This window comes from Nyctereutes procyonoides, unplaced genomic scaffold (assembly GCF_905146905.1).
Source record: "Nyctereutes procyonoides isolate TBG_1078 unplaced genomic scaffold, NYPRO_anot_genome, whole genome shotgun sequence".
NCBI lineage: Eukaryota > Metazoa > Chordata > Mammalia > Carnivora > Canidae > Nyctereutes > Nyctereutes procyonoides.
Genome location: NW_026575158.1, coordinates 1,191,542 through 1,218,582, shown reverse-complemented (window position 1 = coordinate 1,218,582; position 27,041 = coordinate 1,191,542). Strand labels below are relative to the sequence as shown.

The window sequence follows — 27,041 nt, the reverse complement described above, 5'->3', positions numbered from 1 at the left end:
TCAGGGACTTTATCCATTAGCTAACTTTAGAAAAAGAACTTTCATATATTCTCAAAATAAACTTTTTTTATGACAGAAGGCAGGTGGAATACTTCTCAGGGAATCATTTTGTAGATCCTGGAATAGTATTAAGGCACAGTGGTTTGCAATCAGGTAATGAAATCAGTCTCTGGAAAACACGCTGTTATTCTAGTGTGTTTGCCAGTGTACTGAAAACATAATATTAGCTGCCATCTACAATATGTTAAAATAACAAATTTGTAATTATATTGTATCATTCCCTTAAAAAGACAAAACAAAACAGAACAGTAACCGAAATAGACTAGTCCTCAATAAACACTTGATGAGGCAGAAAAGGTTTTTAAAGAATCAGAGTTATGATAGCACTGTCATTTTCAGGAAGCAAATGTAATTCTTAATATATTTAGAAAGACAAATAGATTAAGGATATACTTATTAAATTTCATTGATTTGTTCCTTCCCTACTAGTAGCATCATTCACAATCTATATAAACAGGTCAGAATTAACTCTATAATCTTGTCTCACTTATTTTGTTTTCCCGCTTTTTGTCCATTTTTTCTGCCCTGCAAATATCTCTGTAGGTAATAAGAGCTAACAGTGTTTGGCCCCTCCTCCCAACATGAAGAGAGATCTGTGACAACATGAATATTCTATGTCATCAAGAGCTAATGATTTTAGCCTCTATCATTTTCTTAGGGTAGCCCTTAGATTTGTGCCTATTTTCACTCCTAAAGAAGACCATTAAGCTCCCTTTTGAGATAAGGAGAGGGCTGTAGATTCAAGAAGAGTTCTAACTTCCCTTGGAGGGAGAGATACTATTTAGAAGTTGGTTGTGTGACTTATTTTTATGTGTAAATCAGGGCCACGTAGTTACCTGTGTGAACATATTTCACGATGGAAATATAGAAATATTAGTTACATCATTTAATGTCTAAAGTCTGTCCTTTACCTTGGGTTTTACATTTTAAAAAGAAGGAACTGGGTACGATGAGTAAACAGAAAGTTATGGGTAGATTTTATAGTTTTCTACCCAATCTCCAGAAACATGGGGCAGCTGTATAAAATAAAGGTGATACAAGTCTAAGTGTAGACTTGTTTAATCATCAGCCAATTTCCATTAAAAGTCTGGAAAAACAAATCCACCCATGGAGGCTAGTGACTGAGTCAGTCATGCATCCATACCTGTTTTTCTTTCTCTATATCTCACTGTCTCTTGGTCCTTGTGAAATGATTAAAAGGTCTGGCCCTCCATCTCTCAGCATCAAATTATGACAGAACAATGGTCCACTACCATTGCCAGAACACTTCTCTCTCCTGAGATCGCTATCCTTACTGACAATGCAGACTTTGCTTGCAATATTACTTCTTGACTTGAACATGGGTGCATGCTACACGCTCCTATGCTACAAGAAACCTTGATAATAATAATCCACAATTCGTGATTTTTTTAAAAAAAAAAAAAAAGGAAGCCCAGATTGAATGACTCATTTGGTCTTTTTTTTTTTTTTTTTTGAAATTAATGGGGGCATAACCGATACAAGTCAGTTCTCATGAATTTCTGGCAGGACATTTCCAGAATATAAATCTAGAAATAGATTTAGAACGTGGCTGAGATATTTACTAATGGACCAACACCCCACAATTCCTGCTTTGGCAACCTTGGATTCTAATTTTAAAGCCACATTCATTGACAAAGCACTTCTCAGACGCATGAGAAAATCTGATTATAAACAAGAGTAATTACTTTTACAGCTTTGGTAACAGAAATACCAAAGCTGACTCATATTGAAAATGATATCAAAAGTCCTTCTATAAATATTTAGATAGATGAATAAAAACATTCTGCAAATAATAGTTTTTCTTTAATATTTATTCTGAATGTAAAATACATATAAGAGAAAACCAAATGCATTTGCCTGCTATTTCTCAGTGTTTCCTGCTATATTTATTAAATAGCTAATAAAATACATGGCACATATTTTCAGTTGTGCATAATATACAGAGGAGATAACAGATTGTCCTACCTACCAGAAAATTACTACCAGGCAGTAGTTTATTTACTTATTTTTAAGTAGCTTTATTGAGGTATAATTAATACACAATAAAACCTGGACGTATTTAATGTATAGAATTTGATGAGTCTGGACATTAGCATGCACGTATAAAATTATCACCACAATCAAGGTAATAAACATATCCATCACCTTCAAAAGTTTCCTCCTGTCCCTGTGTCATTGTTCTCTTGTGGCAAGAAGAGCCAATATGAAATCTACACTCTAAACAAAATGTTAAGTGTATAATACTGAATTGTTAACTCTAGGCACTACTCTAGAACTCATCTTTCATAACTCAAACTTTACACTTATTGAGCAAGTACCGCCCCCCCCCCTTCTTCCCTTTCCCAGCCCCTGGCAGCTACCACTCTACTCTGTTCCAATGAGTTTGACTGTTTTAGATAGTTCACGTAAGTGAAAACATGCAGTTTTTTTCCACTGTGACTGGCTTATTTCATGTCCTCCAAGAACTCACCACTAAAAATTACTCACTAAATGTGTGTGGTATGTGTCAGGGGGTAAGGGAGGCAGGTGATGATAAATGAAACTACTTTGGTAAAATAGTGATAATTGTTAAGGCTTAGTAGTAGATATACGAGAGTTAATTTTACTATTATTTTCTACCTTTGAGGTTGTTTTAAATTTTCAAAATAATAATAAAAAAATCACTCATTGACTCTCATCCATCCTTCTATTTGGTTGAAATAGATTAATATCTTCCCATTCAATAGCTCAGAGGTAATTCAATGTTAGATACTTCTTAAATTTCTGGCCTCACTCACTAACCCTTCTCTGCAGTCCTTTTCCTCTCTTAACTCAAAATATTTTCTTTAACTCATCCTTTGTTCCTTTGTACAAACACATATATTTATGCAGGTGCATACAGGTTCCACCTTTAAAGCAGATCTCTGCCAGAATTACTGAGCAACATAGACCCCAGTTTCTTGTACTTTTTCTTCTTTATTCAGAGAAGGGCTAACATCATGAGTGATCTGACCTCCTCCTAATCACTAAACAGGGATGTTGGAGGATAACTAATTGATCCATAGTTTCATTCATTTACTGACTTAACCAATGTTTGTCAACAATGAAGTAAATGTTAACATTGTAGTAAGAGCTAGGTATACAAAGAAAAATAGGACACAATCTATGTCTTTACCACACAAAACTTGGTAGCAAGTCAATAATATAAGTGTGTTTTAGTATTTTGTGAAATCCTTAAAGCAGAGAAGAGTGATACCAAAGCTACTCAGATGAACTGTAAAGAGGTAAGAAAAAGATCTTGGGGACAGTACTTCCTGAGCATAGGAGTAAAAAAAAAAAAAAAAAAAAAAAAAGAATATAAGAATATAAAGTAGGAGGAGGACAACCATAGGAAGAGGAAAGGCACAAAACAGACAAACAAGGTAGTGCATTCAGAGAATGGTAAACAGTTAACCTTGAATACAGCATGAGGTGGGAGGTATGGGAGGACTATTGATAAGGCTATAGGTCTAGTGGAGGCAAGATAAGAAACAGTTTCATATCATATGGTAAGGATGTTGGATTTTATCCTGTAGGTAACTAGAAAGCAAATGTTTAAACAATTAAAGATGTTATCAGATTTCCATTCTAGATAGATGTATGAACATTCTATATAGGGTTGATTACAAAGGGGTATCAATGAAAGTGGTGTTATCAGTCCAGATGAGAGGTCGTAAGGGCTAAAGGTAGGGCAGTGAAAAGCAAAGATGAAGAAAAGGGTGAAATTGTTAAAAAATAATTCATATATTAAGCAGATTTTAATAACATTTAATTATCTGTGGGGCATAAAAGTGCAATGAGGGAAAAGCAAAGACTTACTCCTAGTTTTTTTTTAGTTTAGTTGATCAGGTAAATGATTGTATTAACAACTGATAAAGAGAATACCGGTGGGAAAAAATGTTTAATTATATGGATGAATCCAGCTTGGGATATCTCCTTAGGATTGATTTTTTTGGGGGATGAATAAAGTAAAACTTATAGACTTAGTACTGGACATACAGGAAATGTCTCATAAATACTACCTATGATATAGGTACTTAGGGTAAATAAAGGTAGAGACGACTAATAGGCAGTTGGCTACAAAAATTCTGAAATCGCTTCCAAAGGTCTGAAGAAGAGAGAAATTGGGAACCTAGTATCATGTCTGACATTATGATCCCAAATAAGTTGAACCAGGAACAATGTGTAGAGTAAAATACAAACACATAAAACAAAAATAACAATAAAACAAGAGGCTAAGTTCTGACCTCTAGCAACCAGCAATTCTGGGGTAAGCAGAAAGAAGGAACAGTAACTTTATATGAGATGATGAATTGCAAAGGACCTAAGGAAATAATATGATGAAAGTATAAAATTGAACAGAGAGGTTCAGAAAGATGATTGGAGCATGGTTGCTTGCATACTATGAATAGAGGGACGTTAGTGAGCTAATTAAGAAGAGTTACAACAGAGTGATGGTGATTGAAACCACATTACAGCAGTTGTCACTGAGAAAGGAAGGCTAATAACTAAATATAATTAGGGTACACCAAACATTCAGAAAGTCCTAGTGAAAAAGGATAGAGAGGGTGGGGAGAAAGAGAGAGAGAGAGAGAGAGAGAAAGAGAGAGGAGAGAGAATGGATTATAAGGTCTAGGGATGTATTTTGTTGTTGAGGTAGTGGTTTTGGATGGGGAAAGCTTAGGTATATTTACAGAGGGAAGTTAGTAGGAAATGAGAGTTTGAGAGGGCAAAGAGAAGGAATAACTGCGCGGAGCAAGGGAGATGAAGCAGAAGATGAAATTCTTTGAGAACACGAATGAATATAGAAAACAAAACAACAATAAAGCGAGGTTTTTCATGTTTGATTATTTGAAATATATCTCTAGTACCTCCATAATTATATCACAACCTCCAATTTTTATTAATTTCATCATCAAGGAGCTTAAACCAGTTAATGATCAAGATTATTATTAACATAGAGAGAAGCTAATTTCTTTGAAAAATGCAATCTATTAAGAGGCAAAAATTACTAAATGTATACACATTCTTCTTTATCTGGCCTTAAATGACCATCTATGAACTGCTGAACTGAGCTGATCTAAGGGATTGGCCTGGTTTTCAATTGAAGTAGCTATTGAAGTCATTGTTGGACTTGATTTTTAAAAACATGCCCTGAAAATATTCTGAAGAGCTGTATATGAATATTAAATCACTTGATAATGAATTGTTAGTATAGAATAAATTTTCCTCTCCTATGCTAATTATGGAAATGAATATTTTCCCCAAAATGTGTTTGTGTATATAATAACACAGCATTAAAAAGGCTAGAGTAGAGCTTTTGTCCCCAACTAAAGCTTTAGATTTTATTTTTTTTTAAGTAATCTTTATAGCCAATGTGGGGCTCAAACTCACAACCCTAAGATCAAGAGTCTCATGCTCTACCAACTGAGCTAGCCAAGTGCCACCCCTCCACCTCAAATAACACTTTAAAAACAATACATTCAACTTGTTTACAAGTGGGATTCATCAGTTTTGAGACTATTGTTGCAGAGTGAAGCCGAAAGATGAATAAAAGCCTATTCTATATTAAACAGATGTTTTTGTCATCCAACTTTTTCATTACTTATAGAACAGAAGCCTCCATTAGAATCATCCTCTAAAGTCCCACACTTCAAGGAACTGAAATACTGTTTTCTTCATGAGCAATGTCATCAAAAATTATGTATTTAATAATACCCTCCAAATGTTGTCTTATTTTGTTTTTCTAGATGAAACAAAGAGCAATCAATAGAAAAGTAAATTACCCCAAGAAAACACCAAGATGAGTACTTGGTAGTAAAGACACAGAAAAGCACTCAGAAATGAGATTTATAACTTGGCAGACAAAACACCTGAACATGACATTTTTAAGAGACAGTGATTCAGTACCATGGGTTTATAAGCAACATTATTAATACCTCCAAAGGAAAAAAAGACCCTAGGAAACTGCTATGACACAGTAGCCTATATTCTTCGCATTACGATACTGTCTGCTCAATTTCCTACAATGAGCACATGAGATTGCATTATAAAACAGTAATTTCTAGGTAAAAATCCTGCCAGGAAATGATACACTCCTAGTTTTATGCAGACAATATGTCTAAGGAATTGTATCAACTTAACAAATTATAAATTCCCACATTTAATCGACTGGGAAATGCACATTTCATTGTATTTCTAACTGCTATATTAATCTTCTACATCTCAATGCAGTAAGACAGCCAAATTAAACATTTTTTAAAGCCACAGTCATATATTCAGGTTTTAAACTAAAATTATTCCTGTCTTACAAACGCAAGAGTCTAATTAATTACAATCTTAGGGATGACATTTTCCATACTGTGTCTTAATACCATTTTTAAGCACTTGAAAATTTTAAATTACTTCACCTGTTTTTGTAGGGGAACTAAATCATTCCAGTGGGTTAGATGAAACTTTTTTAAGAGAAACTAGTGATGTGAATATCTGGTAGGATCAAAAGATAAAATACATATTGAGTAAACAATGTTGCCTAAACCAAATGATCCCACTTACCCTGTTAAATATCAGTGAAATGTATTTTATGACTGATTTGTGTAAACCATTACCTAGAAACGTCATTTCCCTGTTCTATTTATAAAAGAGTTTGGTTGCTTTCATGCTTTTTTCAAATCTCTCTATAAAATTTACCATTTAAGAATTTGTTTAAAAAGCATGGAAAACCCTCATAGTAAATAGTGTCAACTGAAAACTGTAACATAGACAATTACTATGATAAACATAACAACTTACTACTCTGCTGAAGCTAAGCTAAGAAAACACAGCAAAATAACTGCTGATTAAAATTGTAAATTAAATGTATTAGAGGGGGAACTGGCCTGCATGATAAAGGAAAGCGTTATATTTGTCCAAAGTATTTTTTCTTTCTACCATAAAACTGAGTTGTAACAAAGTTTCTTTTTGACTTAAGAATGAGATAGAAGCATTTTAAAGTAACAATTTTAAATTACAGTACTCAAATCTACTAATTTGTAATATTCATTTTTATACCAAATGAAAAGAGCATAAGCACCTATTGTAATCTACAGAGCAACAGCAGCAAGTCACTATGGCATATGTACAACTTTCTGTTAATTTATTAAAGATTTAACTTAAACATATTACTATTATAATAGGAAAAATGAAAAATAAAAACAATATACAATAAACATTGTAAAGGAATTATAATTTACAAATGAATTGATACAGATGTTAAATGACTTAGAACAATTACTTAAAAACAAATGTAGGCTTATCTAAATTCTTCACAATTAAAAAACACTGTCATATTGATGTCCTTTATATTGCTTATAATGTTGGCTATATCCAACTCTAAATATGAAGTTCAATAAGGAAAAAATTATTGATAGTTTTATTGAATTAACAGAAAAATCTGTGAGTAAAAATTCCTAAATAATGGAGAATCTGCCTAAAAAGTCCCTTCTACGACACTGCCAAACAACAGGGATTTTTGGTGAATATATATTTTGGTTAATAGAACATTGCTGAGAGAAGTTTAAAAAACTCACTTATTATGATTTAAAATGGCTATTTCCTATTACATAAATAGGCAACATCATACTTAACAGTGAGGAAGTATGTTCAGAAAGAAAAAAAATGTTATCACAATTATTATTTTATATTCTTCTGAATGTGCTATCCAATGCTATTTGATAGGAAAGAATATATCAAGTATAGATATTGGGAAAAGAATGGCAAAACTATCACTTTTTGATGATATGAGCCTTAAATGGCAACCTAAAAGAATCAGCTGACAATCTAGAAGAATATATAATAAAGTGTTCAAATTAAATAATGAAAATGTCTTCTTTCCTATCAAGAGTCAAGAATACGAACACAATAATTATACCCACAAAAATATGAAATATACAAAAATAAAATTAACAAAAAATGTGCAGGACCACTACAAAGCAACATATGTGCATACACCCACAAACATGCATTCATGCACATGTGCACAAAAATAGTCACAGCAGCATCAAATATCAGGTAACTATATGAAAAAATAAGTACCATGCTATGCATAATGAGAGAACTCCTGATTACAAATATGGTAAATCTCTTCAACCTATTAACCAAATGTTACCTAATTAAATTTCCAATTTTGCAAATATATCATAACATTTTCAGTATTTGATTTTTATCTTTAAAAACTATTAAAACTCTGGGGCACATGGGTGGCACAGTTGGTTGGGCATCCGACTCTTGGTTTTGGCTCAGTACATGATCTCAGGGTCATGGGATCAAGCCCCGTGGCAGGCTCCCTGCACTCAGCCCAAGTCTACTTAGGACTCTCTCTTGCTGTCCCTCTGCCCTTCCCCCACCCCTACTCTTCCTCTCTCTCCTTCAAATGAATAAATCTTAAAAAACAAAACAAAAAAACCCTATATTAAAATTCTAAGTGATTTCAAGATTCTTAATAGTGTCAAACACATCTTTACATTTAAGGACATCTATTGTGATTATAACTTCAGCTAGTATGTTAATATCTTTAATTATAATTCTTAAAAGTTTAATTCAGATTGATAAGAATTACAAGATAACCTTTCTATGCTTCCTTTTCATTGATTCTATAAATGCATTATGAAAGGAACTACCAAAAAAAATTATCCCTCATAATTAAAGGTCTGTTGACAGTGATCACAAGGTATGCGTACTTAAGGATCAATACATGACCAAGAATCTTGTCTAGTTCCCTTTCTGGGTTGCTATGTGATCTGACTACTTCTAAAGCTGATCACTGTTTTTTAATTCTCTCTGAGACAGAAGTCATTGCTCAAAGACAAGTAGCCAAAGAATTCTCAACCTTCTTTCTTACCACACTCCCCAATATAGACATTCTGGTATTTCATTAATCAAATCTAAATACTACATGTTTCTTACTATGGGCTAGTGCCCTGCTCTTCAATTGTTTCAAGCCATGACCTTACATGACAAACAAACAAACAAAAAATACTTCTCCAGAGATCCTGAGAGATTTTCTTTGTGGGCTTATCTTTTTTCTAAAATCTATCCTTGGCTAGGAATCTCACCCCAGGCGGATCGATCTATCTCAGATGTGGAATTCTTCAGAAGATATTAGAGTTAAAAGAGGTAAGATTCATTGCATTTCATTCTTACAGTTGTCCAATATTCAAATAAAATTTTGGTTGTTAGCATTTTTGAGTACTTGGTCTTTTCTGTGTGTATGTATAAAATTGATGGCCTTCCCAGTCCAGGAATTTATGTTGGTTTGTGCTGGATTTTTTTTTCCCAGTAAGACTTGTCAGTAATATTAATAAAACATCACAGTAAACATTTTTCAGGGTAGAAAAAGATAAACAGTGTTTATTAAATAAACAGTTATTTTCTGAAACTAATTCTTTAAATAATTTATTACAGTCCCTTCATTAGGATCAAGTTCATGTTCATCTTAGCAACAGCACGATTTTATCACCTTTAATCATACCCACTTCAAACAAAATCTTTCTAGACTGAAAATCTTAGACTTGTCACGATGTAAGCATATAAAAACCGTTTCTTCTCTGGAACCACTTCAGTTTGCTCTCCTTTGAACTATGCCCATCCCTTAGATCACACCCAAGAGCAACAAAAGCGCAAAATGCCACCTCTTCTGCTGCCTCTCAGGCCATGTGTAGCAAAATAGCTCTGAATGAATCACCCCCATGAATCATCTGTTTACATTTATTGAGATAACAGAGAACAAATGATAACAAAAAATATATTAGCTAAATGATGAATATGCTACTAGAAGCCACACAAGATATCAATGAAATGTCAAGAAGGCAATATCGGACTATGTCTTACCTGTCAAAAGTAATTTCCAAAATAAATGGACCTTAGACAGCATGGCCAATGCTTTCATTTTGGCTGTCTTAATGATCAAAGCAAATCATTGCATGATTGATTCAGCTGTTTCAATCACAATGAAGGCCAAAATGAATGGATTAGATGTTCAGCTGTCTCAATCATCCAAAGGAAATAGATACAGTCTCAGAGTTAAAAAAAAGAAAAAAAATTGTTGTGATCTGGTGATACCTGAAAATGACTAAAATTGTACCTTCAAATGGAACAAATAGTGTATATATTATAACAAAATTATCTGAACCTGGATTTCATAATTGGAAAGTAATGATATAAAAAAATGATCAGTAATGTTTACTGAAGCCTTAATGTATGCCATAAATTAGTTTAAGTGCCTCATAAGTCTTAATTCATTCATCCTCACAACAATCCTCTGAGATGAGTACTGTTAATATCCACATTTTAAAGATGAGGAAACCACGCATGAGGCCACATTTGCACGAGCTATCAGTAATAGCTGCACAAAATTGCATATCTGGTTATTGAGTCACTCTACTGTCAAACCTTAATCCCTCCATAGTAGTATGATTAAAACACTTAGTTGAAATGAATATTAAATGACAAATTAATGTAGAAAATGAATTTATATTGATGTAAATAGAAGAATGGGAAGTAAAAAAAAAAGTTTTAAAAACCCATAAGCCTTTTAATTCTAATAATCATGAAGAGTGAATAAAATATATATCACAGTTCATTATTTATAACTAATAACAAATGTATTAATATAATAATGGACACTAATAGCACATAGTCAACTCAAATTATGTACTATAATGAGAAGGAAGGGCCCTGGATAAACCTAAATCACAGGTAAAACTAAACTATAACTCTTGATCATCAGAGCAAACAGAAATCATAGATAAAGCATTAGAGAAACCAGGCATTTGCTTATCTCCCTGCAGGACTTGAAATTAGACAGCTTCTTATTGCTGTACTCTTTAGGCTTAAAGGAGGTTCACTCAAGTGTTGGGGCTGGGTCCCATGGGAAACATAAAGGAACCCCTCCTTTCCTCAATCAGAGCAAGTACAAGGTCTCTGCAGTGTGCTAGCCATAATTAACCAGCAAAGCAGTACAATGTTCAGAACTACTGACACTTGCCTCAGCCCAATTACCTAATTTTGACCATAAATGGAGTGGAAGTAATAATAGGAGAACTAATTTATACCCTAGGAGTAGAGGAAGCCTTTCTAACAATGTCACAAAAGCCAGAGTCAAAAAAGAAAAAAAAAATCGATAAAGTCAATCACTTAAACCCCAATTTTCTGTACTGCAAAATCACCATAAATGAAATAAAAAGACAAATGGCAAACTGTGAAGATATTTACAATTCCCATGACACATTACGATTTCCCTAATATATAAAGAACTCATACAAATCAATAAGAAAAAGACTAACAAGAGAAACATGAAAAGTATGACCAAATTGTTCTCTCTCACAAACACACACAAATGGCTTTTAAACACATAAAGTAATACTCCACATCACCCATAACAAGGGGACTGCAAATTAAGACTTTAATGATATATCAGATAGACAAAAATTCAACAAAACACACAAAAAATGATTTTATGCTATTAGTGAAGGTTTTGGAGAAATAGAAACTATCTTGCTTCAATGGTGGGATGATAACTCCTATAACTGGTGGGAAAAATAAACAAGTGGCAATATCTAATAAAATTATAGATGCATATATTTTTTGACACAGATTTAACTCTAGGAATTTATTCACTGATCACTTTTCAACTTGCAAAATGACATTTCTACAGGGTTATTCATTGTTAGCACTGTTTGCCACAGTAAAGAGACTGGAAACCACACAAATGTATATTTAGATGGAACTGGATAAAATATACCCTATTCAGGCACCTATGTGTCTTTATAATAATAAAAATGAGGAAGTTCCTCATGTACTGGTATCAATATGTATAATATGCTATACTATTTGTGTGATAAATATGCTTTTATTTTCATATTTTTAAAATTATCTCTGAAAGGATCCCCTAAAACCTAACAATTTGGAAGTTTCCTGTGGAGAAGAACTAGGAAGCAGGAAGACTTTCTATTACAGATAATTTTTAAAGTCTCTGAATACTCAACTATGCGAATGTCTTAATTATTTAATAGCTTGATTAGAAAAATAATAATCCGATTTTCAGAACCAAAAATCAGTACTTCATTCCTTCACTGAGTAGGAGAGAGAGATTTACCTTCCATGAGGCTAAACTTAAGTTCATAATTCCATTTCCAGCAGTGCTTTATATCATAGCAAATGTCTGTTAAGCAGGAGTTAATTATTTTTAATATACTTTACACAAAATTCATGTTTTATATAATTTAACTCTCTAGAAGCTCTCCGATTTTCCCTTAATCAGTTATACTTGCACAGAAAACACCAAGAACAAACAGGTACTAGGTAACCATAGGTAAACATATCTCAGAGGAAGTATCTTTCAATAAGAATATATTTCTCCAAAAGTTTTAATAAAAGCTATGTCATGAGCTGGAAATAAATTATATGATATCAAATACAAAGCTAACTTTCATTCTTTTTTATAGACAGATTTCTAGGAAAAAGTAATTCCAGAAACTGAAATTTAGAAAGAATCCTTTTGTAAAGAATAAAATATCCATGTAGCAGAGGAACTATCAGGTGGTAGGTCAATATAATAAAGTATACTCTCAATAAATTGAATGAAAGGATATGAAATGAATTGAATGGAAGTTTAAATGTGAGTCCACATTTATTTCATTAAGATTTGGTCTACTGAACCTATCTTTAGCTCATCTGTAAGCCAGAGTATAGACAGCTTACCTACATGTGCCTATGACAAATAGCACAAAGAAGACCATATGAATGTCACTGACATCACTTTATGTTAATACCAGTATTTTGGGAAAAATAATTTTCAATTATTCCATTTATATGCGTCATACTGCTAAAATTGCTGTTTGTGTTTTCTTTACATTGCTTAGAAGGAGTCACATTTTAAAATTCATTTTGCCAGTGTGCCTGGGTGGCTCAGTTGGTTAAGCATCTGTCATTGGCTCAGGTCATGATCTCAGGTGCCTGGGACTGACCCCCTCATTGGGCTCCCTGCTGAGTGGGGAGCCTGCTTCTCCTTCTTCCCCTGCCCCGCAACCCCACTGCTGACATGAACGCTCGCTCGCTTGCTCACTCTATCACACACGTGTGTTTCTCAAATAAATAAATAAAATCTTTTAAAAATACATAAATAAAATTCATTTTGTCTCCCAGTCAGCTATTCTGAAGGAAATGCATATTTGATATGTTTTACAAAGAAAGTCAAAGTGAATTTGATTAGCTAGGATAAAACCAAACTCAAGCCTTCTCTTTTCTCAGTCCCTTCTCCTAAAGATAACTTGTTTGTGTTTTTGGACTCAATCGGATTTTTCTGACCTTTAGCTGTCTGCAATTTTTTTTAACCTCCTTTTCTGGATTATCCAACTGTTAAATATATTCACACAGAGTCTCCTGGCCTTTCAAAGCTTCAAAGGATCTATTAAGAAAGAAGTTTGTGATACACCATAACTTTACAGGAACAAATAAAAGGTCAAAGGATCCAAGCCCAGAGATGACAAGATAGTTCACTGAATAAATCAATATTAGGCTCTATGTTGACCATGACGGAAAGTTTATGAGCAAAGGGCAAATCATTTAGAGGGTTCCAGGAAACCTTGTGCTTGAGCAAGATCGTTCCCTCTGCACTTCTGTCTCACCTGAAAATCCTCCCATTTTGCACCATAGTTCTCAGTATAATAAAATACAAATTTAAAGTCAGGTTCTAACATTTAAAATATTTTAAATGAAAGTTTTTCCATATATTTTCAATTAATCAAGAAAGCATACATTCAGTAAGAGACATGGAAGTTAGGATGGCCTTATGGTTTAATAATTAATGAATCCCAGCTTCCACTTGGGTATAGGTAACGCCTTGAAATTCCTCCAAGCTAGTCTCTGGAAAATGGAGGCTATAGATTTAAGTGCACCACCAAACATGTGTAGTATCTTAATGCATCAAAGCTATTTTAAAAGATAGGTCTATAACTAAAGTAATTCTGTTAAAATTTTTAAAAATACCACTTTCTTAATTATGTTATACTTAAAGAGGTTAAAGGAAAAACATGGTCAAAATCTGACACTTTTAAAATTCTAAGAGCCTACCTAAGGATTTACTTTCAAAATAGTATTTTAGTATATATGTGTACTTGCACTGTCCAATAAGGCAGCTGCTAACCATTCGCGACTATCATACACTAAGATGTTCTAGAAATGTAAAATTCACAGATTTTAAAGACTTTGGTATGAAAAAAGGATGTAGTTCTCAATAATTTTTATATTGATTACACTTTAAAATGCTATGACTTTGGATACTAAGGTAAATCAAATGTATTATTAGGATTAGTTTTACTTCTTTCTTTTTTCCCTTTAACATGGGTCCTATAAACAAAAAACTTATGTATGTGGCTCACATTCATACCTTACATTATATTTCCATTATCCTTTATGTGCATGTGCCTTAGCATGTATAACATATTGTGCACATGTATGCATGTACACATAAATATATAGATAATATTTTAATATTTGATATATATTTACATAGATAAATATATTTCCTAAAGAATTATATATAAATCTTTTAGATTTAGAGACAGAGAGATAGGTAGGTATTTATTTCCTAAAGGAAAAAAAAACTTATTGGAAAAGAATTAGCTAAATGATAGAAGATAACTTGTGAAATGTAGTTTTTTTAAAGGCCACTCTAACTACTACACAAACAAATGCTGGCTTTGAATGGCGTAAGTTCAAGAACGGGTCAGCAGAAGCTAAGCATAATGCCCATAATGTCTGGGAAGCCTCCAAAGGGGAAAGTGATAGCGTGTCTACATGTTTTAATCCCCCAGTAGCACAGGCATTCGCTCTGGAGGACTGCAATAAGCTGCCTTTCCAGATAAGGTAATACAAGTGATTATGAAGAAAAGCCTTAAAATCCGTGCAGTAAATCACTTAAAAAAAAAAAAAAAACACACACACAATGTGCGCAGAATTCTTGAGGCAAGTAAATTATTTTTCCTGGATTGTGGTAGCATGCTCTGCTTTGCTGGTTTGTAAAGGTGGCCCTTGGAGACTCTTAAGTATTGGAATTTAGTTTATTTTTATAGAACATCAAATATATGCTTAAATAAGCTCCAAAGACTTCTTTTTCTCTGCCAATGTCCTAGAGTGAGGCTTCTTCCTGCCACTAAACACTAGGGAGATGGTAAGAAAGATATAAATGTAAAATCTAATTTGTAATCTCTTTTGTAATTACAAACAAACTGCATCAAGGAGTCCCTCTTTAGTTAAGTCACCACAAAGTCAGAATCAGTGAGGTTTGAGTGAAAATTTCCTCTGCAAAGGCAAGACAAATATAAAAGCCACAAGCTTGTCTTCTTGTTGACTTGGAGGTAAATGTCAAATTCACTAAAATGACCTTTAATCTTTTAACTCATCAATCACATTTCATTGCATTGATGTTTTGATATAACAAATTGTTATTAAAATGTATGCAAATTTGATCCTCCTCATTGCCAAGTAAACCGATGTCCAATCTGAAAGTCTTTCCTTTGAATATCAAACATCTCTCCAGTTAAAGCAATCAATACCATTTTCATTTATGATGACGGTACCTCTTCTGTCATATTTTAGATAGGAAAGAAAAGTTGTTAAGACTACAGAAAATGTTACTTTATAAATAGAATTTTATAAAATATAATCTTGGATTCATAGATTCCACAACTACGAGACCAATTTAAGGATTCCAATTGACTTTGGTGTTTCTTTTCCTGTTTTTAATTGGTCTAATCTAGACAAGCCCACACTATGTTCATAGTATAGTTAAATACCATGTGTTGACTCCTGACATTATGCTGTTATTACCTTAAAATGGAAACATTCATTTAAAGTATATAAGTGGTGTACTTTTAAAGAACCTTTCTGTGGTTTTTCCAAAAGCATTCCAGAGAGGTTACTTACATTGCTTTGAAACTGGTTTGAGTTATGGGAAGGCTGTAGCCTTCGACCAGCAGCTGAGACAGCAAAGGAGATGAAAGTTTTTAGCTCTGAGATCCAAGGGGAAACACAGCTGCTGCAGCTGGCCTGCTAAGATCTCAACACTTAGTACAACGATCTAGAAGGCGATAATGCCATGTCTCGGCTTGAAAAGTGCATTAATAAAAACAATCCTTAAACAAAACAGGGAAATCGATTAATCAAATCTAGGCTCCAGGCTGAAAAACAAAATGATTTAAAGAAACAAAAGGCAAGTGAAGGGGAAATCCTTTTAGATTTTTAGAGATACCTGCTTTTGAGACATCATCTTGGCTCAAAGACATCCTATAGGGGACAGAATATTAACTTGTTAAGAAACCAAGTTTAGAAGTGCCTGGCAGGCGCAGTCAGTACAGCATGTGACTCTTGATCTCAAGGTTGTAAATTTGGCTCCCACATTGGGTGTAGAGATTATTTAAAAATAAAATCTAAAAAAGAAGAAGAGGGATGCCTGGGTGGCTCAGAGGTTGAGCGTCTGCCTTTGGGTTGGGGCATGATCCTGGGGTCCTGGGATTGAGTCCCACCTCGGGCTCCCTGCAAGGAGCCTGCTTCACCCTCTGCCTCTGTCTCTGTCTCTCTCTCTATGTCTCTCATAATAAATAAATAAAACCTTTAAAAAAGAAATAAAAGTAAAAAAAGAAGAAAGCAGAAGGAAAGAGAAGAAGAATGGAGGAGGAAGAGGAGCAAAAGGAAGAAGCCACTGCCACCAAGTTTACCTTGGACAAGTACTTCTAAAGAGTTTCTCAAATTAATATAATAGAAAATGGGAGTCTGACAAATGTGTATCTTCCATAATAGATGCCAGAAATGTCTTGGGCCACAGTTTGTTTCCCTTTATTAGTTACACTGCAATGTGTGCAATGTGTTATTAGTTACACACACTGCAATGTGTGAAGCTGGTAGATCTTAGAAATTAACTGTGTGTTGCAACATGTGAAGTACCTGAAGCTGTACCTCAAACAGTTTGTCTACAGAGGGCAAACACATTTCCATGAATCTGTCAGAGAAGCTATGGCAAAATATCTGGATATGGTGTTTTTTCCCCAAAATAATTATAAATATCAGGAAAATGTAAGACTTCTCTTCTCATATTAATAACATCTTACTTCCAAGGACTTCAAAGTCCTAAACAGCCATTATCTTATTAAGCTTAACAACCAGTCAAGCAGGTAAGAGAGTAGCATTATTATGACTATTATTACACCTATTTTAAAGATAAGGGCCCAGGCTTGGTAAGGGCATGTAACTTCCCCAAGGCCACACACTAAGTTAAAGAGGAAATAAAACTGGGGCAGCTCATCTGGTCTAGAAATTCTTCACTGTTCATTTGCAGTAAATTCTGCTTTCAGGTTAAAATTAAAGTTAAGATAATTAAATGCATTATCTTTTATATATATAATTGTTTTGTTTGTATGACAACAGTGCATTTGGAAAAAGGGCAACCTGACAAATGATTATAAAAATTATCAGACAACTAAGCAGCCTTCCAATATCTTTTTCCTCCAACTTGCTCTTGTCAAAAGGCAACATAAAACTAACCTGTGCATTCTGTTTAGAGACTTGTTTTTTTTTTAAGTGATCTCTATATCTATGTGGGGCTTGAGCTCATGACCCAGAAATCAAGAATCACAAGCTATAACAATTCAATCAGCCAGGTGTCCCAGCCTGTGCATTCTGAACGGTACGACCTTATTACTTTTCTGGATGTAAGAAACATCCCATGATTTTATGTTTTCTCAACAACCAAAGAAATGTGTTAGTTTAAATCAGCTTATTAGCTTTCTTTAATGGAAAAGGACAAATTTGTAGATATTACTTCTTTATCCCACCTCCAAAGGCAGAAAAGTATTTAAGAGTTATATCACAACTTCAGTAGGAATTATTTCCATCCAATCACTCATTCATTCAAATGAATTTGTTCTGGATCCTAAAGATGAAGCAGTGAACAAAAAAAGATGGAGTCTGCTCTAACAGTGATAAGTGCTAAGTAGAAAATCTAAAGCAGGGTAAAGGGGGTGAGAGAGTACGGGTAGGTATGGTGCAGGTTGCCCTATTACATAGGATATCAGGTTTTTTGTGAAGGTTGCATAGCTCAGATTTAAAGGAAATACAGAATCAAACCAAATGGGTATGCAGTTGATAGAACTCTCTAGGCTGAAGGTATCCTGTAAGCCTGGGGAGAAATGAGCCTCAGTAGAGAACACAAGGTCAAAGAGAGACCTGCGCCAGGGGTGGGGGGTAGAGGGATGATGAGCATCATGTGAGGTTCATGGTCCCTGTGGAGACTTTGGCTTTGACACAAAGTGAGATCAAAACATCCAAGAGTTTACTTCTCACGAAGTAAATTACATTTTTTTAAAGATATTATTTACTGGAGCACCTGGGTGGCTCAGTGGTTGAGCATCTACCTTTGGCTCAGTTATGATCCCCTGGGTCCTGGGATTGAGTCCCACATCAGACTCCCTCCAGGGAGCCTGCATCTCCCTCTGCCTATGTCTCTGCCTCTCTCTCTGCCTCTCATAAATAAATAAATAAATAAATAAATAAATGAATAAATAAATAAATAAATAAATAAAATCTTTTAAAAATAAATCTTTAAAAATATTTATTTGTTTGTTTGTTTGTTTGTTTGTTTATTATGGAGCATGCACAAGGAGTAGAGAGGGAGAAGGACAAGCAGACTCCCCATTGAGCATGGGGCCGGACATAAGGCTCAATTCCAGGTCCCGGGATCTTGAGTTCACAACCTGAACCAAAGTCAGATGCTTAACTGACTAAGCCACCCAGGGGCCCCATGAATTCCATTTTAAAAGGATCATTCTAGATGCCCTGAGAAGAAAGAGAGATGTGGGTATGGAGCAGGATGGTAGCAGGAGCACAATTAGGTAGTAACTGCAAGTAACTCAGGTAGAAACAATGATGGCTCTGTCTGTCACAGTAGTGGTAACACAAAAACAGGATGAGAGCCTGGATACATATTGAAGGCACATATGACAAGACTTGCTGATGGACTGGATGAGGGGTATGAAAGATAGAGAGGAGTCAAGCCTGACTTTATGGCCTTTAAGTTGAGCAACTAGAACATGGAATGTCTATGTATTGAGCTGCAAAGGCTAGGGGGTAGATCAGTCTTTAGATATTTGTTTTGGACACAGTGAGGTTAGGGCGTCCCTTCCATCTTCTAAGTAGAGATGCTCAGTTGGCAGTTCAGTAGGGTTTAGTGGAGCAATGCTTTAAAATTATAGAGAGTTAGGGGACCTTAACCAACAACTTTCACTTACTTTGAAGGGAAACACAGGGAATGTTCTCAGAAACACATGTTCCACTACAAGTCTTGGCAGGAACCAGGGTCCTTTGATTCCCAGTTTATCTCTTACTTCAATATATCATGTTATAATCAAATATGAAAAAATGGTCATTTTTTTAAAGGATCTTTAAGGAAACAACTGCACTTTCAAATCTTCAAGTCAGATTGATTTTACTAGTTTTCCTTCTGAGAATGCTCAAAGAGAAATTTAGTCTCTTTTGAAAGGCTCAGTTATTATGAGAATATCAATAAATACATAAAGTTGAAAGTAAATATCTGAAGCCTGTTTTTGAGTTTTAAAATAATTTATATCTCTTCAGGGCACCTGGGTTGATCAGTCGGTTAAACATCTGCCTTTGTCTCAGGTCATGATCCCAGGGTCCTGAGAATGAGGCCCAGGTTGGGTTCCCTGCTCAGTGGGGAGTTTGCTTCTCCCTCAGTCTCTCCCCCTTGCTTGTGTTCTCTCTTTCTCAAATAAGAATCTTAAAAAATAAAAATAAAAAAATAATTTATACATTTCATATTCTTTCTTCTCTTCATCTCATCTTACTTTTCTAGCTATTGTCAGTGTGCCTTGCAAGAGCAAGTACAGAAGATACAAAAGGATTTAAAGGGAGGTTCACAGCATCCTTCTAGGAGTAACACTAAACTTTATTGCTTAATAAAGTTTTCACACGTCTTTAAGACAGATAAGGCTAGGCTGGACCCTTTATGTTGTTTTCAATCAACCTCTCTGTCATATATCATACATATAAGTACATGTACAGACACACACACACACACACACACATTTTAAGTCCCCTTTTTGGGGTGGCATTGGGCATTAAGTTTGGCTGCAAACTTATGTTTCCAAATATGGGTTAATAAGCTTTATTTCAGAGTATGAAAATAACTTTTTTTAAGAGAAAAAAGGTACCCCAAAATAGGTACCTATATCAACCTATTACTAGTAAATTTTAATATTAAATTTGAAACCAAATAACAATTTTAATGAGAAATCACACTGAAGGTCAAGGCCCTACCAGCAAGAAAATAACAAAGAGCTCAAACTTTTTCTTTTTTTTTTTTTTAATTTTTTTTTTCAATTTTTTTATTCATTTATGACAGTCACACAGAGAGAGAGAGAGAGGCAGAGACACAGGCGGAGGGAGAAGCAGGCTCCATGCACCGGGAGCCCGACGTGGGATTCGATCCCGGGTCTCCAGGATCGCGCCCCGGGCCAAAGGCAGGCGCCAAACCGCTGCGCCACCCAGGGATCCCGAGCTCAAACTTTTTCATCCCATTTTGTTATGCAAGTCATAGGTAAACTATTGAAGCAAATATGTGATATAGAATAAAACAAAATCTTTCATGAATTTTAGGGAACACAAAAGTCTGTCAGGAAGTCCTATATGGAAAAGGGCTGTTAGAATAAGAACCGTCCACAATGACTAGTGATGATGCCGCAGAGATGCTTCAGGCAGAAGTGCTGTGGCATGGGTGGGCACACCCAATCATTGCAGTAAATTATGGCTTCATTTTATCAGTGCAATTCTTCAGTTTTTGTCCTGCTGGTTGGTCTACACATAGATTGTTGGAGAACACAATAACAGAAGATTCTAGAAGATAAACATAGGATTTTTTTCTGTCTCTGGAAAGTCCATTTCTGGTCTGGGAAACAGAGGGATAACAATCTTTATTACCTTTACTCTTTCATATACATCTTTTAAATAATCTTAAACATATAAGATTACATTTGAAAAATACACATCCATGGGCCGCCTGGGTGGCACAGTTAGTTGAGCATCCTACTCTTGATTTCAGCTCAGGTCATGACTTCAGGGTCCTAGGATTGAGCCCTGTGTCACTGTGTCCCTGTTTCGGTGGCTGTGCTCAGCAAGGAGTGTGCTTGGGGATTTTTTCCCTCTCCTTTTCTCCTTCCTCCTGTTCATGTTCTCTCTCTCTCTCTCTCTCAAATAAATACATTTTTAAAGAAAAATACATGTCTATTAGCTTACTTGGAGTATTGTCAAAAAAAATATATTTGTTATCTACTCCAAAATTAAGATAATAAGAATGTTTGGCATTTGGGGACGTCTGGACCATCACCAGGTCTCATTTTCCACATCATAAGGCAGTTGTGGAGATTAACTGTTATATATCTGCTATACAAAGAACACTCAATAATTTTTGGCTTTTTCTTACTACATGTTTATCTATAATTTATAGCTAATAATTCTCACAGATAAAGTATAAGAATTTATTTGGAAAGGGAAACTGAAAGCACTTGAAAATATGTAAATCAGTTTTATAAGGTGTGTATCAGTATTATAAACCATTGTTGACTGATCCTCAACAATGTAAGGTATGGAAAATATAAAAAGTAAATTAATAGAATTATTTGAAAATAAAACAACAAAAAGCAGAGATAACTTTTTGAAAATATAAAGCAGCTTTGCTACTGAGATTTTGTTTTTCAGTTAATCCCCTTCATTTAACTCAAAATAATTTATAGGCTGTCAAACAAGACATTGATTTCCTATTAAAATATTAAGGATTTAGTATTTTTAGTAGAACATAACAAAGCATAACATAAATATAAAAACATTATAAGCAAACACTTATGAGATGCTTATGCTAGTTATCAACATTATGAACAATAATCTCTCTATATATTATAAATTTAAGCAATACATTAAGCCAATGTGTGTAGCTTCCCAGAAATTTAAACCATGTTTTAATTCAGAATCAGTTCCTAGGTAATGAAACATAACATTTAGCATGCATTCATTTTTCATGGTTTCTCTCAAATAACTAAAACTACTTAAGAATTTCATTTAGTATTGTAGGATATTTATAATTAAGCAAAGCAATTTAATACATGTTAAACAGAAGGACAATGATGATTTGTGGGAAGGAGTACTTAAAACACTCTGAAATATGTCTGACTCCAATTAAGTGAGACTCTTTATCATTAAAACATTTTTCTTTTCACTACGGTAATGCCCATTCTACTTTCTGTAGTACAACAACTCTGTATTTTTTTTAAGATTTTAAAAATGTATTTATTCATGAGACAAAGAAAGATAGACGCAGAGACACAGACAGAGGGAGAAGCAGGCTCCGTGCAAGGAGCCGGACGTGGGACTCGATCTCATGACCCTGGGATCATACCTTGAGCAGATGCTCAACCACTGATCACCCAGGCGTCCCTGTTACAACAACTCTTATTAGATAATACTACCAGTACCAAAACTCCTTAACTGGAGACTAGCAAACCAAACAACATTAAGAAATTACCTACAAAGGGTACGTGGCTGGCTCAATCGGTAGAGCATGCAACTCTTGCTCTTGCTTGAGTTCAAGCCCTATGTTGGGCATAGAGTGGACTTAAAATAATAATAAACAAATTAATAGAAAAATGTTTTTAAAAAGTTACCAAAAAATAGGAAAAAATGTGGTCAGGATTGTAATTTCTCCTTATCATAACTTTTCATAAAAATAGTTAATGCTTCCTCATTCTTCAATTATTTGTCATCACTATTCAGTGCCCTGTTATTTTAGCAATAAGAAGGAAGATATCTATAAATGAAACAAGGGAACCAGATAGAGATTAAATCATAAAGGACTTTGAGTAACAGGCTAAGAAATTTTATTTTATCATGAAGACAAAGACCTTTTGAGAGATTTGTAGAAAATAAATGATGAGATGTGGTTTGCATATCAAATAAATGTTTCTTTTTAAAAAAAATATTTTATTTATTCATGAGAGACATAGAGAGAGAGAGGCAGAGACACAGGCAGAGGGAGAAGCAGGCTCCATGCAGGGAGCCTGATGTGGGATTCAATCCCGGGTCTCCAGGATCACACCCTGGGCTGAAGGCAGGCACTCAACCACTGTGCCACCCAGGGATCCCCTCAAATAAATGTTTCAATGGCAAAGTAGAAAGCAGTTTTTCAAGGGGATGGAGGCCATAGGCAGAGGCATAGTTAAGAAATGCCAAGTGGTAGTGATGGATTATAAGATATATGGTCAACAGAGTCTATTTATGGTGGCCAGTCCATGGGAATACAATGGTTAATAGATAGTAAGAATGGTGACATTAAAAATGTGCAATTTAAATTCATTTTAAATAAAAAAATAAAAAGGAATAGATTTGAAGAAATAATAAATTCAGTTTCAGACACTTTCTGAGGTGATTGTAGGAGGTGCCAATGAAGATCACAGTAAGCATTTGGTACTTATGACTTTGCAGATTTGAACCAAGTTCTCGGAGTCATCACTTACTTGAGTGGAAAAGCAGGGGAGGGGATAGAAGCAGGATGAGAGGGAAAGAATGGAGGGAAGATGACAAGGGAAAGGAGAGGAGAGGTGGTAAGCAAAAGTCGCACACAAAGGAAATGAAGAAAGTAAGGAACATCACACATACACATTACATGTATTCATAGTACACATATATATTATATACATATATACATACTATATATAACGCATATACTATACACATCATGTAATAATGTGTTATATACAGTATGTGTGTATATTATATTGTGCATGTGTGCACATAGGATACATTTAATATTACATATAAATATATATAAGGTCACTGTGATGGTTGATTTTATATGTCAACTTGGCAAGGCAATGTTACTCAGCTGTTTGGTCAAACGCAGTCTAGATGTTACTGAAAAGTTATTGTTTAAATGTGAGTAACATCTAAATCAACCCCAGCAGAGTGGACACCCAGGACTCCAAAATGGTTTCCTCCACACCAGTGAAGAAGAAGCTTATGGATGTGAAACTAGGAGAGCTACCAAGCTGGATAATCATGCAGGATTTCACCCCTGAAGGCATTGCTGGAACATTTCAAAGATGTTACTAAGGGTATTACAACAAGTACGTTAATGTGAAGAAAGGAAACATTGCTCGGATTTCTATGGTGTTGGCAGCTTCTATGCTGTTCATCTACTGTCATTACTACAAGGAACTCAAAGGTGAGCGGCTATGTGGTGCCACTGGTGAGGGCCCAGTGTGGAGGCACACTTGGCATTCCTACCTATGCCTGGCACCTTTGAATCTTTCATAACCTAACTCAGAATCAACCTCTAATAAAAGATGACTGACACTCAGAAAAAAAAAAAATCTAAATCAGTACACTTTAAGTAAATCAGAATACCCTCTATAATGTGGGAAGTCTTCATCCAAACACTTGCAGTCCTTAGGAGAAAAGGCTGAGATACCTTCTCATCCCTCCTCCCTCCATTCACACCACAAGGAATTCTACCTCCAGACTCAAGACAGCAGTATCAACTCTTCTCTGAATCTCCAGTCTGTGAGTATGCTTTGCAGAATTTGTCAGTCACCTCCCATCTCCTATTTTGTCTATAATCTCTCCTCCATGTAGACCTAATATTATTTCTGTTTCTCTGGAGAAGCTTCACTAATATAATCACTTCAAAGTCAAGGAATATATTTGCATTGAAAATATATATGCCAAAATGTGAAAAGTTGCTTTCTCTGCATGTCAAGATTATGGATGAATTCTACTTTCTTCTTTATTCGTTTCTGTATTCTATGATTTCTCTTGGAAGAGCACATATTAGTTTTACTTTTATAATCAGAAATGAGCCATAAATTCTTTTACCTAAATGTAAGAATTGGAAGTTCACATTATAATTCCCAAATAAATCCTTTACGGCAACTATTAAAAATTTTCCAAAATTGTATATATGTTGGAAATTGTATACGATTTTAATAGGGATTTGTCCAATAAAAATGCAATGAAGATTATAGGTTCCTTTCATATTTTGACTAACTTTTATAGTTTGCCAAAATATCAAACATTTTAAAAGGTCTTGGCCAAATGGATGAGATGTTTTCTAGAGCACCAAAATTTGCTCATATTCTGAAAGGATGGTCTAATTTACCTAAGAAAGAAGGTCATAACTAGAAAGGGTGAGAAATGATCAACAAAATAATAAATAAAAAGGTAATCATAAACCAGAAGTTTGAGATTAACATCCAACTACTGTCCATTGAGAAAGGTGCCAATGAACAAAAATGTGATTTATCTGGTCCTGGGAGCACACAGAGTACCTATTTTGAAGATGGTATCATTAAGTTCACTAAATCTGATGCCACTAAACATTTGAACCACACCTTGATCACTTTGATTTCATTTTTACCCAGTGGCAGCCCAAAGGGAATATGTCTTTCTATTATAGCCATTAGAAAACGTGGTGTTTTGGAGAACATTAAACGTCTGAGTTAGTGTCCTGGTTTATTCTAATAAGTTTCCCTAAGCTTGATTAACATGAATCTTTCTGAGAAACAGATTTACTCTTGGAGTGCTAACAAACCAGGTTTCTGAACCTGCAAAGCCAGGCACAACGCTGGCAAAGGTAGATTCAGCAAGGCAAATTTGCTAATGCCATCCTGTGAGAGCTACCTGGGTAGATAATTTGCCTTAAACAATTGTCACATCTCTACAGTGCCAGGCAATGTGAGTTTTTTCATTAACATTTTACACCATAATTATTCAAATTATATGGTACTCGAAACTTAAAGTGGTTCAGATAACCTCATTAAACTATGCTTTACATATTATTATGTGTCTTTAAAATTCTCTGCTCAGGCTTCAGGCACTGTTATTACTGCTACAACTAGCATTACTTTAAGCTTAATTTTTAAAACTAGGTCACACACGATAGCACAAAAAGGAAGAAAAGTCTATTTTAAATATCATTAAACAGAAAAAAATATTTTGATTTAAACAAACATCCTAGTAGAAACAAAAAAGGACTGCAAAAGAAACTTGAAATATCACAAGCTGCTCATTCACTCTACATAAAATGGTGAAAACCTAGAACAATCTTCCACCTCTCCTCCTTTTTAAAACACTAAGGCAAATAAAAGTAGGAAACTACACCCAAATGAAAAAGCACTTTTACACATTGTTTTTATTCTAAGAAGAGAGAACATTTAAAAGTTAAAATATAGTTAGTTCCAAGGGAATATTCAGAAATGATACACTACCTGAACTTTCTATTTTTTTTACGCTTCATGGGTAACAAATTGTATTCTGAAAGGATGATCAATTTTCTAATTAATTTATACAATAGTTATAATCCATTTACAGTTTTGAACATCAGAAATGGGTTTTGAACAGGAAATGTAAATTGCTGTTTCCAGAACTTACTGTTAATTTTGTATAGGAACAAAACTTCAGCTAAACTTAAAAAGTATACTTAACCTGTAGTAAATATCATACCAGTGCAAAAAACAGTATAAAAAATTTCAGGGGAAAAGGCCAAGAACAAGCACATAAACAAAGTGAATAAACATGTCACCAGAAGACTATAGAAGCTATCTAAAGCTGAATAACTTCCCTATGCTTATTACAAGAATGTCATCTTGGGAGATAAAATATAGTACCATAAATTTAAAGGTCACTGAATTTTTCAAGGTAACCCAAACACTGTAAGAACATACAATTAATTCTCCCAACAGTTAGTGTATAACCAATAATTGCAAGAGCCCAGTTATATCTCATAAAGTCTATATCTACTTATGTGCCCTGACCTTTAGGTATAGTCCATCTTAATGAAAATGAACTAG

At 34.4% G+C, this 27,041-nt stretch overlaps 1 protein-coding gene and 1 pseudogene across 1 annotated transcript in view; one reads left to right on the top strand and one right to left on the bottom strand.

Annotated features, from left to right (window-relative positions):
- The window catches only part of ROBO1 (roundabout guidance receptor 1), a 409,328-nt gene that overhangs the window by 212,887 nt on the left and 169,400 nt on the right, over positions 1-27,041 (bottom strand). The gene's annotated exons all lie outside the window — the stretch shown is intronic.
- Positions 24,181-24,510, top strand: LOC129502333 (ATP synthase subunit f, mitochondrial-like; annotated as a pseudogene).